A 20,736-nucleotide genomic window follows, 5' to 3' on the forward strand; every position below is an offset into this window, starting at 1 on the left:
GCAAGGGAGAAACAGGGAGTAACATACAAGGGAGTCCCAATACGGCTAGCAGCTGACATCTCAAAGAAACACTACAAGTCAGAAGGGAAAGGCAACAAATATTCCAAGTAATGAAAAGCAAGGGCCTACAACCAAAGCTTCTCTACCCAGCAAGGCTCGCAATTAAAATAGAAGGGGAAATAAGGAGCTTCCCAGACAAAATAACGCTAAAAGAATACATCTCTACCAAACCAGCACTGCAAGATATGCTAAAAGGACTGGTTTAAGAAGATGAAGAAAAAGAGTGAGAAAGATAAAAAACACAGGTACAAGGGAAAAAAAATGATAAGTTCCTATGAATAATAACTCTAAATGTAAATGGATTAAAAGCCCCAGTCAAAAGACACAGGATAGCTAAATGGATAAGAAAACATGACCCACACATATGCTGCCTACAAGAGTTCCACCTCCGAAACAAAGACCTACACAGATTGAAAGTAAAGGGATGGAAAAAAAATATTCCAAGCAAATGGGCAAGAAAAGAAAGCAGGGGTAGCAATGCTTATATCAGACAAAATAGATTTCAAAACAAAGGCTATAAAAGAGACCCAGAGGAACACTTTATACTACTTAAAGGAAGAATCCGTCATGAAGACATAAACATTGTAAACTTATATGCTCCCAACATAGGAGCACCCAAATATATAAGGAAAATCTTGGAAGACTTCAAACAAGATATAGACAGCAACACATTGATAGTAGGGGATTTTGACATCCCACTGTCAAAAATGGACAGATCTTTCAAACAAAACATCAACAAGGATATTGTGGAGCTGAATGAAGCACTGAATCAAATGGACTTAACTGACATTTATAGAACCTTACATCCCAAAGAAGAAAAATACACATTCTTTTCAAATGGGCATGGCACTTTTTCAAAGATAGAACACATGATAGGACACAAAGCAAGCCTCAGCAAATTCAGGAAACTTGAGTAATAACAAGCATTTTCTTGGACCGCCAGGGCTTGAAACTGGAAGTCAACCTCAAAGAGAAACATCAAAAACTTGCAAAGTCATGGATACTGAGCTGTAGACTATTAAACAATGAATGGGTCAACAATGAGATAAAAGAAGAAATAAAAACGGTCCTGGAAACAAATGAAAATGAACATACAATAGTCCAAAACCTATGGGACACAGCGAAGTTCAGTCTTGAGAGGGAAGTTCATAGCAATACAGGCCTACCTAAAAAAGATAGAAACATTGCAAATAAATGACCTAACACTACACCTTCAAGACCTGGAGAAACAACAAAAAAGAAATCCCAGAGCAAGTAGAAGGAAGGAACTAATCAAGATCAGAGCAGAAGTAAATGACACAGAGACAAAAAGAACAATTCAAAAGATCAAACAATCCAGGAGCTGGTTCTTTGAAAAGATAAATCAAATTGACAAGCCTTTACACAGACTCACCAAGAAAAAAAGGGAGAGGACCGAAATTAGTAATATCAGAAATGAAAGAGGAGAAATAACAACTGATACCACAGAAGTACAAAGGGTTTTAAGAAACTACTGTGAACAATTACATGCCAGAAAAGAAAAGGAGTCTATGAATACCCAGTTCCTTTACTGGTCACCAATACTTGATATTACCAATATTTTTAATACTTAATCTGCTTGTGAAAATGATTTGTTATTTTAATTGTTACTTAATTATTGGTTGAAACTAAACATGTTTGTGTAAATTTCTTGCCTATTTCTATTATTTTTCAAAAGCTTTAAATGACTTTGGTATTCCTTATGCTTTTTTTGATTAAATGTTTGTTAAAATTTTTCCCTAAAAGGTAGAAAACAAAACTATTAACCCTTTTATACATGTGTTGCAAATACCTTATATTGCCAATATTTTATTTTCTAGCTTCTGGGTTTGAATATGTTACTTCAGGGTAAGAAAAATACTATTTTGTATTTTCTCCTAAAACTTCTTAGATTTTACATATTGATTTTTAACTCACCTGTATATTTCTTGTATAATGTGTGAAATAGGGTCTATATTTGTTTTATTTCAAGAAATAGTGATCCATACACCTTATATATTGACTAAGCCTCATTTTACTCATTGATTTGAAGTATCAGTTGAATCATATATTATGTAGTTAGAAAGATATATATATTTGATTCTAGAATGCTCATTATATTTCATTGATTTACTTGATTATTTCTGTGCAGGTGTCATTACTGCTGTGACTTTATAATGGATTTATATTTTTTAATATTTTATAGTGGATCTTGACATTTAAAAATATAAATAAATAAAATCCAACTGCATTAAAAAAAAGAAAAAAGGAACTCCCAACTTTTGTGACAACATGGATGAAACTAGAGAATATTATGCTGAGTGAAATAAGCCAGCTGGTGAAAGACAAATACCATATGACCTCATCTATAAGTGAAACTTATTCAGCAAAAGAAACTAATGAACAAAATAAACCACAGGCACAGAAACATGGAGCAGACCGAAAGTGCCTGGCGGGGACAGGGAACAAGGACAATGGTGGAAAGGAGAAGGGACTAAACAAAGAATATGTATGAGTGACCCATGGACATGGACATCAGAGTAGGAATTGACTGGGTGAGTAGGGGGTGGGGGTGGGATGGGTGAAGGAGGGCAAAGGGGGAAAAATTGAGACAAGTGTAATAGAATGATTTTAAAATAAAATGTTTTTAAAAATCTAAAACAAAGAAATAAATATTTTTTTAAATGTTTTAAAAAAGAATATGCATCCTTTAATTTGTATTTTCTACTTGTTTATTTTTAGTTTAGGTAAGTAGAATTCATTTTTTGTAGATTTTTATACTGAAACTCTCTTAACCTTTATGAGCCCTGGTTGCTTTGCCTGTGAAAGGGGGCTACATCTAAAGTCTTTAGTACAACACCTCATGCATCAGAGTAATATAATAAATGTTAATATATAACATTTTTACTTGAGTCAGTGTAAATATTTTGCTTCAGGTTTTATAAACCACAGATAAAGATGCTCTTAAACATCTTCATATAAAAATTCAGAAATCTCTAGAATTTTGGCTGCAATGTGTAATAGGAAAATATAGTATTAATTTTAACAACCATCAAGTATTCTTGCAATTATAATACAAAGTTTAAAGACTATTTTTCTACCAACTTTTCTTGAGATAAATAAAATGAAAAATGTTTCTACACAAAAACTCTAAAGATAATTGATATGAATTAGAATACCCTGAAAATAAAGTTTTGGACCCCAAACCAACACCCCATTCAAAAAACACCTTTTAAAATCTCTACCATCTAAAATATGTTATTATCTCTATTCCCGCAAATCACTATTATATATAAAATATTCAAATAGCCTAAATTAATCAGATTGGAAGAAGCTGAGCTATGAGAGTTTTTCTAATAGGTTTATGAGTAATGAGAAACTAAAGATAAGATCATATTTTTAGTATGTTTGGATCTTAAAATAACTTTCAGGGCTAGGGTTATGTGTGTTTTTCAAACCTCACAATTATTTTCACAAAATAGATTTTATTATTTAATAATATTCCTATTATCAGACCCAAACTTTAAAAGCATTACTAGAGTGCTCTTATTTTAATGTCTTCACCTGTAACTCATCATTCTTTCTTCAAATGATATCCTTAACTTCCATCTTGTCTTTGAAATTTATGAATAAAAATCACTATTCTTTGATGCTTCTCAACAATCTGAAGTTATCAACATGAATAACTATTTAGTATTATTACTTTTAAAAAACATTTAAGGTAGAGTCATTATTACCCCTGTCTTGAATTCTTATGCAAATTCTAAGGTGAAGCACCATTTATACCTGTATAATATGAAATATTATATCACTGGCTCTATTCCCCCATCTGTAATAGATGGGCTAAATGATATATATTGCAGATTCCTCAGAGCTTTAACATTTTATGACCATTATATAAATCCGTGTTCTTAGTTGAAAACAGAAACTGACCAAAACAGTTAAGCCAAACTGACCAAAACAATTAAGTCAAAAAGGAGTTTGAGAAAATAGAGTACTTTACAGAAGCATCAAAGGGATTTTGGGAGTAACAAGTTTAGAAAATAAACAATAGTGTAGCTGTAATCACAGATAAAATTAACCATGGAACTTGTTTACTAAGGGCAACACTATTGCTACCATGAACTACCATAGCATGTATTGACCACTCTTGCTACTGCCCCAGGAAACAGATTTTTGCTACCATCACCAAATGGTGATTGCTACCATCACCATTTATTTTCTCATTTTTGTTGCTTTGTGTCACTAATTTAGATTCTAAATTGATGACTTGGATGAAAATTATCTAAAATCAAGATGATAAAAGATAATTCTGGTTAGCTAAACTTATGTCTCACCGAGATTCATAAAACTGGGTATTCCTTAAAAAATAGAAAGAAGATTCAGGTTCTGGGGAGGTGAAAAAAATATCCACTACAACAAGGATTTTGTGACTAAATAGACGTATATTTTTATATGCCATTTGTAATCTCAACATTGACTGGTAAATACATTCACAAACACATAAAGAGATTCTTCTTAAATTATTAAAACAAGAATGAGTTAAATAGATTTCTTAGTATTCTTTCTTTTTAAAAAAATATTTTTAAATTATAGTTTACATTTAGTGTTAATTTGTATTAGTTTCTTGTGTAAAGCATAGTGTTTAGACAATCATATCCCTTATAAAATCACAAGATACCTTGAGACAAATGAAAATAAAACACAACAACACAAAATCTACGGGACACAATGAAAACAGTCCTAAGAAGGATATTCATAGCATTATAGGCCTATCTCAAGGAACAAGTATAATCTTAAATAACAATCTAAGCTGACACCTAAAGGAACTGGAAAAAGAACAAAAAAGTCCAAAGTGAGTAGAAGGAAAGAAATAATAAAGACCAGAATGAAACAAATGGAATAGAGCCTAAAAAAAAAATACAAAAGATCAATGAAGCTGGATCTTTGAAAAGATAAACAAGATTGATATACCTTTAATCAGACTCATAAAAAAAGAGGATCCAAATATATAAAATCATAAATGAAAGGGAAGTGACAACTGATACCACAGAAATACAAAGGATTATAAGAAAATCCTGTGAACAACTAAATACCAACAAATTGAACAATCTGAAAGGAATGGATAAATTCCTAGAAGCATGTAATATTCCAAGAAACAGAAAATCTGTACAGGCCAATTTCAGCCAACTAGATTGAGTAGTTATCAAAAAAAAAAAAACAAAAAACCACAAACCTCCCAACAAACAAAACTCTTGGACCTGATGCTTTGCAAGTAAATTTTACAAAACATTCAAAGTACTAACACCTATCCTTCTCAAACTCTTACCAAAAAATTCAAGAGGAGAGAACACTCACAAGCTCATTTTACAAGGCAAGCATTATCCTAATTCCAAAACAAAGACACTACAAAGAAATAAAATTATAGGCCAATATCCCTGATACACATAGATGCAAAAGTCCTCAACAAAATATTACCAAACTGAATCTAGCAATACATTGAAAGATCATACACCATGATCAAGAGGGATTTATCCCTGGGATGCAAGTTTGATTTAATTTATACAAAGTTCAAGAAGAAGTAAGCATATCCTGATGTCAAATGTAAATTAATTGTTGCCCTTGGGAAAGGCTAGTGATTTGAAGGAGGGCATAAAAGTAAATTATGCACTGCTGGCAATGTTTTTAATATATTTTTTTCTCTTCTGTATTCTATTTATTCAGGTGTGTTAAACTTATGGCAAGTCACTTGTCATTGTGTACTTTGAATCATACCTTGTAATTCAATAAAACATACAAATGAATGTTCTTTTCTTAAGATTGCAATATATAAAATATAATTCCCCCTATCAGTTACTAAAGGAAAATATTTTCCAAGGGAAGGAAAGAGATTTATGTGTTAAAAATATGTGTGTATATGTGTATATATTTAAAAGTCAGCCTAATATTTGTTTTTTTCATAAAATTAAAGCAGACCTGATTATGTAAAATAAGGGATTTAAAGCATCATAGGGAGTATAAAAGGAAACAAAAAGAAAAATATGTTCACATAATGGCACAACATGCACTTGAAGTCGAAAAATAGCAGTCATTTATCCATGCATCTCATCTTAAGAACATCAACAGACAGATCTCAGTGACTGAATGTATGCAGATGTTTCTATACCCTTTGACTTTATCTGTGGTGTGTCTGGACCAGACAGGGAGCTTTCCACCACATTAATAAAGGGAAATTTACTTTAGTTATTTTTACCTAGTATAATATGTCTAGCTATCAAGGAAAAAATTTGAAAGTGTTCTGCAAGGCTAAAAACACAGATTGAGTGTACACAACAAGCATCAAAACCACTCTCAAATATAGAAGAGATGAAGGAATCATCAGAATGGAAAGATAAAATAAAAAAATATATTGGGTTGGCCAAAAGTCCATTTAGATTTTTCCTTAAAAGACACATTTTTCATTTTCACCAATAACTATTGATCTGGGTATTTTGAGTATGTTGGCTATCTCCTGCTATTGGCTTCTACTGGGTGGAGGCTAGGGGCACTGGTGAACATCTTCCAGGGCCTAAGACAGCCCCACAGCAAAGAATTATTTGGCCACGATGTCAATAGTAGCAAGAAACTCCATAAACCACTTTTGACATGTTCGATAAGTCACAGCACCTTTTCCATACACTGCACAAATCTTTTTGTGTGTGTTAGTTGCATTTTTACCTTTTTTAAATAATAAAGCATAATATGCTGAAAATGTGTTTTCTTCCATTTTCAATATTAAAATGGCTGCGCAAAAATTCACCAATTTTTATTTTTTAATGCATGCTGATATGATAGCTATCATAATAAAATCTAACAAAAATGTTTTCAATGAAGTTAATGACAACTAAGCACTACTAGAGTCATTGTATGGAAAAAAAACTAAACAAATTTTTGGCCAATCCAATAATTAGCATTCTAAGGGCTCTAATGGATAAAGCAGGCAACATGAAAGATCAGATGGCAATTTAAGCAGATGGCAATGCAAAAGAAAATTTAAGAATTAAAAAGAAATGGTGGGAATAAAAAAAAACACTAACAAATAGAGAATGCATTTTTAAGGGCTCATTACTGAGCTGGACACAGCTGAAAGAATCTCTGAGCTTGAAGAATGTCAAAACAGAAAAGAGAAAAAATATTAGAAAATAAACCTCACAGAACTGGGTGTCTAAGGACTGGGCAACAACTACAAAATATGCAACATATACATAATGTGAATTCCAGAAAGAAAAAGAAATAGAATATTTCTAGGACTAGAAGAAATATCTTTAGCAATAATGACTGGGAATTTCTCCAAATTAATGTCAGAAACAAAACCACAATACAGAAAATTCAAGAGAACATCAAAAATAACTACATGTAAGCATATGTATCAGTTGTGCAGTATGTGAACTTTTATTAGTTTTCTATTGCTACAGTAACCAATTTCCATAAACCAGTTGGTGTAAAATGACACAAATTTATTCTCTTACAATTTTGGAAGCTAGAAGTCAGAAATTATTTCACTGGCCAAAGTAATGTGTTGGCAGAGCTGTGCTACCTGCAGAGTGTCAAAGGAAGAATCCGTTCCTTGCTTCTTCCAAATTCTGGTGACTGCCAGCATTCCTTGGCTTGTGGCCATATCACTCTAATATGTTTCAGTGGTAGCAATTGCCTTTTCCTCTTCTATAAGTCATAAAAAATTCCTTTGCTTCCTTCTAATAAGGACATTTATGATTGCATGTAAGGCCTTACGAGATAATATAAAATAGATTGAATAATAATGTGTAGTTTGTTGAACTAAAAATACTTGAAAATTGGTCAAGAGTGCTGCATAATTCAAAACACTGTTGAATTATCATTACATGTGTTACCACGAAAATTATTTTTTGTTCAAATTTTAAATCTATATGCTTTCTGGCAGATGTATTAAACAGAAATTGGTTCTTAAAAACAAAAAAAATTATTCAAAGCAAATTTATATCACAAATACAAAGAGATAATCAATACCTCTAACTTAGCTGCAAAAAAAATGCATTTTTGGCTAAAAATGATTCAATAAGTTTGGATTTATTTTACTTAAAGGTTTTTAAACTTTTTTTGGCAGTTTTATTTTTTAAATCATGTTGATACTATTACAGTTCTTGCAATTTTTCCCCCTTTGCCCTCCTCCACCCATCCCAACGTGCCCCCCTCTCCCACAGTCAATTCCCACTCTGTTGTCCATGTCCATGGGTCATTCATACATGTTGTTTTTCTAGTCCCTTCCCCTTCTTTCCACCATTGTCCTCTTTCCCCCTCCCCTCTGGTCACTTTCAGCCTGCTCCATGTTTCTGTGCCTGTGGTTTATTTTGTTCGTTAGTTTATTTTGTTGGATAGAGTCCACTTATAGAGTCCATAGGTGAGATCATATGGTATTTGTTTTTACCAACTGGCTTATTTCAGTTAGCATAATATTCTCCACTTCCATCTATGTTGTCACAAAAGGTGGGAGTTCCTTCTTTCCTCCTTTTTTTTAGTGCAGATTGATTTTATTTATTTTTTAATGTCAAGATCTATTATAAAATATTAAAAACATTAAATCTATTATAAAGTCTCATCAATTAAGAACATGTGACATTAGCATAGAAATAATCAAGTAGATCAATGAAATTAAATGAGTATTGTAGAAACAAATGTCTATACCTCTCTAAGAATGTAATATATGACTAAATTGATATTCAAATCATTGGGTAAAATAAGGCTTATTCAACGAATAAGGTGCTTCGACCATTATTACTTGAAATAAAACAAATATAGAGCCCTATTTCACACATTATATAAAAAATATTCAGGTGAGTAAAAATCAATATGTAAAATCTAAGGAGTTTGAAGAGAAAATTAAAAATAACATTTTTCTTACCCTGAAGTAATACATTCAAATCCAGAAGCTATAAAGTAAGATATTGACAATATGACCATATTAAACATTTAAGACTATAAGGTAATATATTTATAAAAAAAGTTAAACGACAAGTAATAGAATAGGAAAGTATTTGCAACACATCTAAAACAGGGTTAATAGTTTGTTGGATTTTTTTTTCCTTAGGGAAAAAAGTTACCAAACATTTAATTTAAAAAAATGGATAAAGAATACCAAAGTCATTTAAAGGTTTTGAAAAATAATAGAAATAGGCAAGAAATCTACACAAACAGGTTTAGTTACAACCAATAATTAAGTAACAATTAAAATAACACATAGTTGTCACAATCAGATTAAGTATTAAAAATATTGGTAATATCAAGTATTGGTGACCATGAAAGAAACTGGGTATTCATAGACTCCTTTTCTTCATATCCCTTACCATATCTTACAACGCTGGTTCAGTGGAGGTGTATTCTGTTAGCTTTCCTTTGTCTGGGAAATTCCTTATTTCTCCTTCCATTTTAATTGTTAGTCTTCCTGGGTAGAGCAGTCTTGGTTGTAGGCCTTTGCTTTTCATGACTTGGAATATTTCTTGCCATTCCCTCTTGGCTTGTAATGCCTCTGTTGAGAAGTCAGCTGCTAGCAATATCGGGGCTCCCTTATGTGTTACTACCTCTTTCTCCCTTCTGCCTTTAGGATTATCTGTTTGTCTTTTATATTTGCCATTTTAATGATGATATGTCTTGGTGTGGGCCTCATTGGGTTCCTCTTGATTGGGACTCTCAGTGCTTCCTGGACTTGTGTGACTTTTTCTCTCCAATTAGGGAAATTTCCCATCATTACTTTTTCATACAGGATCTCTATCCCTCGCTCCTCTTCTTCTCCTGTTGGTTTCCCTATTATACAGGTTGTCCTGTATTTCTCTAAATCTCTCTTCCTTCTTTTTCAGTCTTTTTTTCATTTTCTTGCTCTTTATGGGAGCTTTTTTTCTACTTTATCTTCCAGCTCTCTGTTTCTATCCTCAGCTTCATCGAGACTGCCTTTGATTCCTTCTCCTGTGTTCTTCCATTCAGAAATTGTATTCTTCATTTCCTCTTGTCTCTTATTGGTAGTTTCTATGTCCTTTTTCAGGCTGATATAGTTCACAGTAAGTTCCTTGTAGTTTCCCTGTAGTTTTTGATAATTCTCTCTGAGCTCACTGAGCTCATTAAGCTTCCATAGAACCATTGTTTTGAACTCTATATCTGATAGTTTAATTGCCTCTATTTCATGTAGTTCTCTTTCTTAGGATTCCTCCTTTCCCCTTGATTGGGGGATGTTTCTTTGTCTTCCCATTATTTGCGAGACTCTTCTCTTTTGCTTCTGCTTCTTAAGTTGATACATCTTAATATCCTGACTTTGTGGTGTGAACGTCTATGGTTGGAGACCACTGTTCTTTTTTTTTTTTCTTTCTGAATCTGCCTTTGATGATGTCAGATGTTGACCCTGTCCGACCTTAGGCAGTCTGTTTGAGATTTCCAGGAACCTGCTGTCTTTGGCTGTCTTCTTCAGCTGTTAATCTAGTCACTCTGCACTCAACAGGCTGGCTTAGAGACACCATTGGGCGGGACGGAGTCCTTTCTGGGAGTGGGGCTTTTTGGTCCTCTCACACTGCTGCCACTCAGTGGTGTGGTCAGCCTGAGCCAGATTGCTGCTGCTGTATGGGGGATTAGTCAGCACTAGGATCCTGCTGGCTACTGTCTCTGTTCTCCCCAAAGCCTCCATCTCCAGTCTTTCCTCTAGAGTCTCCAGACCACTTTGCACCCTCTTTAGCCAGGGATTTACTATCTGTGGCTGCCACTCTGCAATCAGCAGGGCTGAGTCCCTCCTGGGGGCGGGGCTATTTTGTCCTCTCATCTGTTCTCACTCAGGGGAGTAGTCTGCCTAAGCAAGATGGCTGCTGCTGTATGGGGAATGAGTCATAACCAGTATCCTGCGGGCTACTCCTTCAGTTCTCTCTCCAGGCATCTCCAGCTCACTCTGCCACCGACTTTGCGAAATCCCAGGGTAAGTGGCTTCCAATAAAAATTTATACGTTGACACTTTAAACAGCTCTTGATCCTCCAGCTGCCGGTCTCTGGCAGAGAGCAACACTACCCATTTTCGCAGCTGACTATTATATGTGCACTCTTTTGGGCTCTGGTGCTGTAGGCTGGAGATCCCTGGCCATGGTTAGACCCCGCTCCTCTCAGGGGGATCCAACTGGCTGTTTCAATATGCCTCTGGTGCCCCGCCCACCTTCTGGAGTCTCTACCACACTCCTTAACAGTTAGGTTGTGCTAAAACTGAGTCTTCTGTCTCCGAGGCTATAAGACTCCTCTCTCGCTGTTGTTCAGTTGTTCATTCCAGGTAATTTCTCCACAATTTAGTTGTAATTCCAGGTTGGTCTTGGGAGGAGGTCAGTGTGGCTTCCACTCATTCCTTTGCCATCTTGATTCCTACTTAAAGTTAATTTTAATTAAAATATTTATCCAGTAATTTTTGCTTGGTTTAGTTTTAAAAAATCACTTTTTTAATTTGAAAAGTTCTTTATATTTTTCTAAGTACTTTCATATACATTAAACTTACTTTGATTTTATAACATTTTCCTAATGTATAGAAATAAAGTAGTATTAGAATCATTGTGTACAAATTTTAAAGGAATTTTTGAAACCATAGAACAATTTACAACAAAATGTGTAAGCAACTCAAGTCTAGTGTCTTTTTCCTTTTAAACTTAAAACTCTTGTATAAAATTTGGTTTATACTGGCAAGTTTAGGAAACAAAATGTTACCAAAATTTTTCCTAGTTTCTATCAAAACCATAAGAACACAAAATTGAAATTTAAAATAAAGTTTACATTTGGATATTTCACAATAGCAAAAAATGACACATATCTACTGCAAGAGTAATCCATACAGAAATAATTGAAGTCATGAGGGTAGTTAACCTCTCTCTCAAGGATTGGAAAGAGATTAAAAGTCAGAAAATTAGAAAATGCACATCTTGTTTAACTTTACTGACTTATTCTACTCACACCTGGACTAAATAGTTGGCAGATGTTAGAACTTCTGAAGTATTAATGAATAATTTTAGTTTTTGGTATTTAAATCTGCCGTTCATTTAGTATAGATTTTATTTCCTTCCTTCCTTCTTTAGTTCCTTTCTCCCTTTCTTCACTTCTGTTTTCATTGAGCTCTGTTCTATCTTAGGCTGTTGGGGTAGACAGCTTTTTTTTTTAATCCTCACCTAAGGACATGCTTACTGACTGTGTGGCAGCCTGTCAAGGCTGAACAGGTTCATGGGATTTGGGAAGATGGAAGAAAAGTTGTGGAACCATTGGGATGTCTGACATGTCTTTATTCAAGGGTGGGTAATTCACACATGCTGCAAGCTGTGTAACACACATATCAGTGCATGTCACCTGTCCCCTCTTTCAGGGGGAAGAACAAATACTTTGTATATTAAACTATAGACAAAGCCGGCAGGGAGCCAATGGATTATACAACAGAGATTCATTCTATACATGCGAGCCCACCTAAGGCTATGGGAACCATTTATTGGACCCAGTCTCAAGACTATGAGAACAGTACTTATCAGGCCCATTCTCAAGGTTATAAGAAACTGCTTCCCTTAGTTGCCCAGACATCTGGGTGACGAAGCCATACTGCTTCCATTTATCCTACATTTATTTACCTTAGAGAGGGGAGAAGGGAGGGGGAGAGACATTGATCAACTGCCTCCCATCTGTGCTGACTGGAAACTGAATCCAAATCCTATGCACATGCCCTGGCCAGGAACCAATTTGCAACCTTTGGTTTACGGGACAACAGTCCAACCAACAGAGCCATACCACTCAGGGCAGTGATAGACAGAATTTTTAACATGTTTCCACAAGATTCCTGTCTTCTGATTATTCAAGTAAATATTACTCTAACAAATTCTAGAAGGGAGTTTATAGATGGAATGAAGATCGCTAGTCAACTAACCTTAAGTAGAAAGTATATCCTATATTATCCTGGTGGGTCCAGTGGAATCACAGGGACCCTTAGCAATAAGAAGAGGAAAATAAGATATAGACAAAAGAGATACCTCAGAAGATATGAGGGAGAGAAAGAGTCAAATTTATTTTAATTATGAGAGGGTCTCAATCTCTTTGTTTCTGGAAGAGCCAGAACATGTTGGAGGCCTCGAGAACCTGAGAACAATTCCAGCCAAGAGCTAACAAGAAAATGAAGACCTTAGTCCCACAGCTGCATGAAATTGAGTTAGGTCATCACCCTGAATGAGCCTAGTAGATTCCCTTTACAGCCTCAAGAAAGGAATACAGCATGGCTGACACCTCTATTACAGCTTTCTAAATCTCTAAGCAGAGGAACAAGCTCAGCCATGCTACACTTGGACTTTATACCTACAGAAGTGTGAGATAATAGATTTGTGTTAGGCTCTTAAATTTGTGGTACTATGGCAGTAGTAAAAAAATAATAGAACTTGGAATTCTGCAATGAAAAATAGACATGTTAGCCCCCTCTATATGTTTCATGTGTTCACCTTCTCCTCATCTGGTCTAGACCCTGTGCTGGTTTGGAACCCTCCAAGAGCAGGGAGATTCTTAATTGTTTCATGTAATTATAGTCTAGCATTAGTGCCTGTATTAGTAAGGGGTCTCCCAGGAAACAGAACCTAAATACAGATACATGTAAGAGAAGAATATAGGAATTGGTTCATGTATTTATGGAGGCTGACAAGGCCCATGATATGCATTTGCAAGCTGTTTACCCATGAGAGCTGATGGTGTAATTCAGTCCAAATCCAAAGTCTGAGAATTGGGTGGCCAATGGTGTAAATCACAACCAAAGTCTAAAAGTCCAAGCATCAGGATCACCATGTCCTAGGGCAGAAGACAATAATGATGTCTCAGCTCTGAAACAGTAGTTTGACCTTCCTCCATCTTTTTGTTCTATTAAAGCCCTTGCTACATAGGTGATTCCCATCTGCATTAGTGAGGTTGGTCCTCTTAGTCTACTGAAAACACCTGGGGAAATTGTTTTTATTTTAATCCTAATGACTAAATAGCACCCAGACAAATTAAATCAGATATCCTGCCATCAGTATCTTTAAAACACCCCAAGTAATCCCAAAAATGAACAAATTTGAGAACTATTCACCTAATATTGATTCTCTATATTTCTACTTATTAAAACCAAATTCAAATCCTTTCAGGCCCACTTCAAATGCAAAACTTTCTGTGAACCATGTCCCTCAAATACTTAAAAGACTGACTGTAGTATCTCACATGTCACTATTTATATTTTTCTCTGGGCCACATTTTACTACTTAGCCACTTAAAACACAGTTTTATTATGTATCACACAGTTTTCAAAGGTCTCTAATATTATCACCCTAGTTCAAATCACTCTTACCCTCTGCCAAGTCTCTTATGAGTTTCCAAAATAATTTATCTTTTATACTTCTCCATCCCTCAATCAAACTAATCCATACTTTACCTAGCTAAGTGGATTATCATTTCACCATGTAAATTTGATGATGTCATTCACTTGCATTAAAAACAAAACCCTTCTTTGTTTTACCATGGTCTACAGGTCCCCGTGTGATCTATTTTTCTCTCCTTGTCCACCATTCTGCAGCCACACTAGCCTTCTCTAAAGCAAAGGTCTTTGCCCAGGACCTCATATGGCAAATTTCATAATGTCAATTGGGTCTGCATTCTCATTTGATGTATGGGTCCTCTTTCAAGCTAATTCAGGTGATTGCCACAATCTAATTCCTTGTGGTTGAAGGAGTAAGATCTCTTTTCCTGGCTGGATATCAACCAGGGTTTATTCTCAGCAGTTACGGGCTGCTCTCAGGTGTTTCCCATATGCATGCTTCCATCTTCAAGCAAGAAGCAGTGCCTTCAACTCCCATGAGCTTTGAATCTCTGCCTTTCTCTTCTACCACTATGCAGAGAAAATGCATTGCTTTTAAGGGACTCCTGTAATTAGGTCAAGATCACCTGCATACTATCACTATTTTATAGCCAGCTAATTGGTAACTTTAATTATATCTGAAAAATTTATTTTGCTATGTAACATAAACATGTGAAAAAGACCAAGGGGAGAAGCTCATGGAGGTTATCTTAGAATATTTCCTACCACACTTTGTATCACATGCAGGCACACCTCAGAGATATTGAAGGCTTGAATCCAGACCACCACAACAAAGTGAGTACTGAAATAAAGCAAGTTGTAATCTTTTTCTTGGTGGAGGGTCTTACCTTTAATTTGTAAAAAAAAAAAAAAAAAAAAAAAAAAAAAGCAACATCTGTGAAGCCATTAAAGTGGAACACAATAAAATGAGGCAACCCTGCATTGTATGTTCTTGGCTTGGAAGCTGTTTAAGAGCAAAAACCAAATCATGTACGTCCTTTTTTCCCCCTACTTGTCCACAATCCACAACTTAGTGCAATTTTACATAGAACTTGTTCAATAAATACTTAATGACTAAACTAATGGCAAATTATGGCCAACCTGCTAAATTGCAAAATTAACACATGGGATTCACACTTGAAATAATCATTACCTCAAATCACACCTTGTGGAAATTGTCTAGAAGTTGTACTCCAAATAATTTAGTTATCAAGTATAGTGGCCAAAGTGAAAAATGGTGATATGTCTCCATTAGCAGTCTAATTTAGTAAACATTTTCTGTGAGTAGAGCTATTTTTCAATTATTGCCTTATAAAAATAAAGGACAAAGAATCCTAGGCAACTATTCATTTTTTCAAAGTCCATGCAATAACTCAATGTATTTGTGTTTATCAGTTATCTGTTTTCTCAAATACTTCCAATGCATACCTTTATACACATTGGCATTACACACTTCAAGGACACGTGTTTTTATATTCATAAATATATTTGCTTTAAACGACTACACTAGTAAAATAAGCTTGCAATTTTAAAACCCAAGAACATCAAACTTCTAAAAGGGTCAACATTTCTAAAGCCAAATGCTTCAGAATGAGGTTACCCTTATTTACATTTATCTCTTTATCTCTCTGGGGCACTTTGTTCTACTTGCTTAGAAATCTGCATATATTTGGGAATTTTATGGCACATGATATTTAAGGCCATTAACTGGTGACATCCCCACCTACTTATGCACAATGGAATTTTGAAAACTTAAATAGTAGTTCTGGCCGGCTACCTCAGTTGGTTGGAGCATTGTTCCATACACCAAAAGGTTGCGGGTTTCAACCCCAGTCAGGGCCCATACCTAGGGTTCACTCCCTGGTTGGAGCACATATGGAAGGTAAACAATCTTCTCTCTCTCTCTCTCTCTCTCTCTCTCTCTCTCTCTCTCTCACACACACACACACACACACACACATCAACAAGCACATCCTCAGGTAAGGATTAAAGAAAAAAAAATTCATAAGTATCTTGATCTTCCACAACCTGAAAATGAAATCAAATGGAGGCATTTTCCCACAGTTGGCGTAATGTTACAAAATGAAATCATTGCCCCTGTGCCCATAATACTGCTTTGCTATTTGGGTTACCTCCATAGGTAAAGCCATATAAGTTAATGCACTTTTCATTTAAACATTTAACTTTAAAACAGAACTTCTATTTCCATGGTATATATTATTTAACCTAAATGCTTTCAGGAAAAATGCACATGCATGAAAAAGAATTCTCTGCCAATCAGTACAAACCAGACATTTACTTCATGCATTATAAAATAGTTTTGTCGAGTCACGGTGGTTCACAAAACTTTCAATTTCCACAATCAGAGTATTCTGGGGATTGGTTTTTAAGAGATTGTGACAAAAATAAAAACCAGTTTTACCTCTTAGTGATTATAGTTTGGCTTCATACTTCATCGCCCTTCTTCACCTGCTCACACTCTTGAGTACTCCTTCTCTGCCTCCCTTCACCTCTTTTGTAATCACAGATCACTTATGAATTCTACCTGCTCCCACCCTGTAACCAGAAATAGGACATCTATTTCTAACTTAAAAGGTACCATATTGTCACACATTTTTATCCAGAAAGATAATAAGGCTGTAGTAAAACTTGGCATTTTCACTTAAAGCTACAGAAGCATTCATGTGGTATTATACATGTGATTATTTATATTGTCTGCCTAAATTATTCTGTTTTACTAGAATTTTTCTGCATTAAATAATTCACCAATAGGAAGACTAGTAGTGGTACTGGCATGGAAAGTATTTTGTTCTATAAGGAATTGTAACAATGGGCTCCAGCTTATATTATAACGCAATATATTCTAAGTGCTTTATAAATATTAATCTCATCTATTTCTAAGAACCGCATTAGGCAGATACTACATCAGTATGTAAATTTACAAAAAGGAAAACTGAAAATAGGGGAGAGAGGGTTGACAATTTGTAAAGGTCACATAGCCAGTAATAATGAAACTAAAATATGAACCCAGGCAGTCCACCTTCAAAGCTAGTGCCTCCTGATTTTGTTAAGAAGTCAAACACTTATGAACATGAAGATAAATCTTTCCCCCATAGTTAGGCACTGAAACCTTTTTGTTTATGTAAATGTATACTTTGCCTCTGTATCTTTTTCATAATAGCATATTGCAAATACTGAAAATCAGAAAACTTGCCTAGTTTAATAATAATTGGGATTAAGAAAATAATAACCCAACAATTACCAGCTAAGCTTTAACAATCTGGAATTTTAATATGACATTTCATCAATAGGAATTCACCACATTTAATAGGAATGATAACATTATACAACTTCATTGCCAACAAGAGAAATGTGCACTGGTAGTCATTCCCTTGAGTTTACAGTCAATTTCATAAACAGTTCTCTTGGAAGTTACACCAAACATAGGTGTCGCTCTATGAAAATATAATTTCTATTCCAATTTGAGCATCTTAGTAGTGTAAATGTAATCTTTAAAGGTGTTGTTATTTTTTATAGGGGGATAAATATTTGCCAACGATACATCAGATGGGGGTTGGATCTCCAAAATATATAAAAAACTCACATGACTCCACTCCAAGAAGACAAACAATCCAATTTAAAAATGGGCAAAGGACCTGGGCCCAACAGAAGAGGTACAGAGGGCCCAGAGACATATGAAAGGATGCTCAGCATCATTAGCCATTAGAGAAATTCAAATTTAAACCACAATGAGATAACACTTCATACCAGCCAGAATGGCCATCATAAACAGATCAACAAAAAACGGGCACTGGTGAGGCTGTGGAGAAAAGAGAACCCTAGTACATTGTTTGTGGGAATGCAGACTGGTGCAGTCACTGTGGAAAACAGTTTGGAATTTCCTCAAAAATTTAAAAATGGAACTGCCTTTGTACCAGTGATTGCACTGCTGGGATTATACCCTAAGAATCCTGAAACACCAATTCAAAAGAATCTATGTACCCTAATGTTCATAGCAGTACATTTGACAATATCCAAGTGCTGGAAGCAACCGAAGTGCCCATGAATTAATGAGTGGATCATAAAACTATGGTACACTACTACCCTTCATGATGGCATGGATGGAACTGGAGAGCATTACGCTAAGTGAAATAAGCCAGGGGGAAAAAGACAAATACCACATGATTTCACCTATAAGTGGAACCTTATCAACAAAACAAACAAGCAAGGAAAATATAACGAGCAACATTGAGAGAATAAAGAAACCAACAGAATCAAGAGGGCAGGGGAGGACAGGGAAAGGGAAAGGAAGGGTCTAGTCAAGGAACATGTATATGTATAAAGGACCCATGGACAAAGCCAAAGTGGGAAATTATTGAGGGAGGAAAGTGAGGGAGGGGGAAGGAGAAACTGGTGGCGGGAAGGGGGAGACAAATGTATCTGAACAAAAAAAAGGTGTGTTTATTTTAATTTTTTGAAAAATGAATGTTTAGGCTTCTGGTCAAGATGGAGGTATAGGTAAACCTCGCACAACCACAGCAAAAATTACAACTAAACTGAAAAATAACTATCACGTGGAATTGTCAGAAAACCAAGCTATGTGAAAATCTGAAAGGAATTAAGGAAGTCACATTCATCCAGGTGAGTAGAAGGGGTGGAGATGCAGAGATGTGGAACAGATGGTCCCACACCCACATGTGATTGATAAAAATCAGGAGAGTTACCTTGGGAGTAAAGGATCCCAGCCGCACACCAGACCACCCAGCCCAGGATTCTAGTGCCAGTAGATACGTGCCCATAACTTCTGGCTGTCAAAACCAGTGAAGGTTGTGGTGGTGGAAGAACCTACAGATTCTCAGGTATCTCCTCCAAAAGGTCCCACAATGGACTTACCCAGACTCATTCCCTCTGTGCTCCAACACCAGAAGAGCAGCTGGAAGGGCATCGGTGGCATATGGGGAGAATATGGAGTGTCTGGCATCAAGGTGAGTGCCAGGGAGAAAGCCTCCTCCTGGGCAAAACTCCAGAGACCAGGAAGCAGCCATTGTCCCTTTTCTGAGCCCTTCCACACAGTCACAGAGCAGTGACACCATATCTGAGACTCATCAACATGGTTCATATGGGATGCTCCATCCTGGCGATTACTTAAGGCCCCACCGCATACAAATTACTGGTGTATTTTCTATAATAGGCCATGCTACTAAGACAAAGAGTTAAAGAAGCTCTACCTAATACATAGAAACAAACACAGGGAGGCTGCAGAAGGAGGAGAAAAGAAATATGGCTAAAATGAAAAAAAAAAAAAACAGAAGAAACTCCAGAAAAATAACTAAACAAAATGGAGATAAGTAATCTATCAGATGCAGAGTTCAAAATACTGGTTATGAGGATGCTCAAAGAATCCATTGGGTGTTTAAATAGCATAAAAAAGAACCAGGCAGAAGGAAGATTACACTAATGAAATAAAGAAAAATTTACAAGGAATAAACAATGGAGTGGATGAAACCAAGAATTAAATCAATGATTTGGAACATAAGAAAGAAAACAAAACATTCAGTCAGAACAGCAAGGAAAAAAAAAAAAAAGGAATCCCAAAAAATTAGGGCAAGGTAAAGAGCCTCTGGCACAATGTTATACATACCAACTTTCAAATCTTAGGGGTGCCAGAAGGGGAAGGGCAAGGAATTGAGAACTTATTTGAAAAAAATAATGAAAGAAAACTTCTCTAATTTGGTGAAGGAAATATATATACAAGTCCAGGAAGCACAGAGAGTCCCAGAAAGATGGACCCAAAGAGGACCACACCAAGACACATCATAATTATAATGCCAACAGTTAAAGATAATCTTAAAAGCAGCAAGAGAAAAGCAGTTACCTACAAAGGAGTTCCATTAACACTGTCAGCTGATTTCTCGAAAGAAACTTTGCAGGCTAGAAGAGGCTGGTGAGAAGTATTCAAAGTGATGAAAAACAACGACCTACAACCTAGATTACTCTATCCAGAAAATCCATCATTTAAAATTGAAGGGCAAATAAAGGGCTTCCCAGACAAGGTAAAGCTAAAGAAGCTCATCATCACCAAGCCATTGCTATATGAAATATTAAAGGGGTTTATTTAAGAAAAAGAAGATCAAAACTATGATCATTAAAATGGCAATAAATTCACAGCTATCAAAAATTGAATCTAAAAAAACAAAGTAAACACACAAGAAAAACAGAAACAGAATAACAGAAATAGAGATCATTTGGAGGTTTAACAGACAGGAGGGGGATGGTGGAGTATGGAGGAAAAGGTGCAGAGATTAAGAAGT

This window comes from Pteronotus mesoamericanus, unplaced genomic scaffold, assembly GCF_021234165.1.
Source record: "Pteronotus mesoamericanus isolate MK-2021 breed Mesoamerican mustached bat unplaced genomic scaffold, CSHL_Meso_final contig_58, whole genome shotgun sequence".
NCBI classification, from domain to species: domain Eukaryota; kingdom Metazoa; phylum Chordata; class Mammalia; order Chiroptera; family Mormoopidae; genus Pteronotus; species Pteronotus mesoamericanus.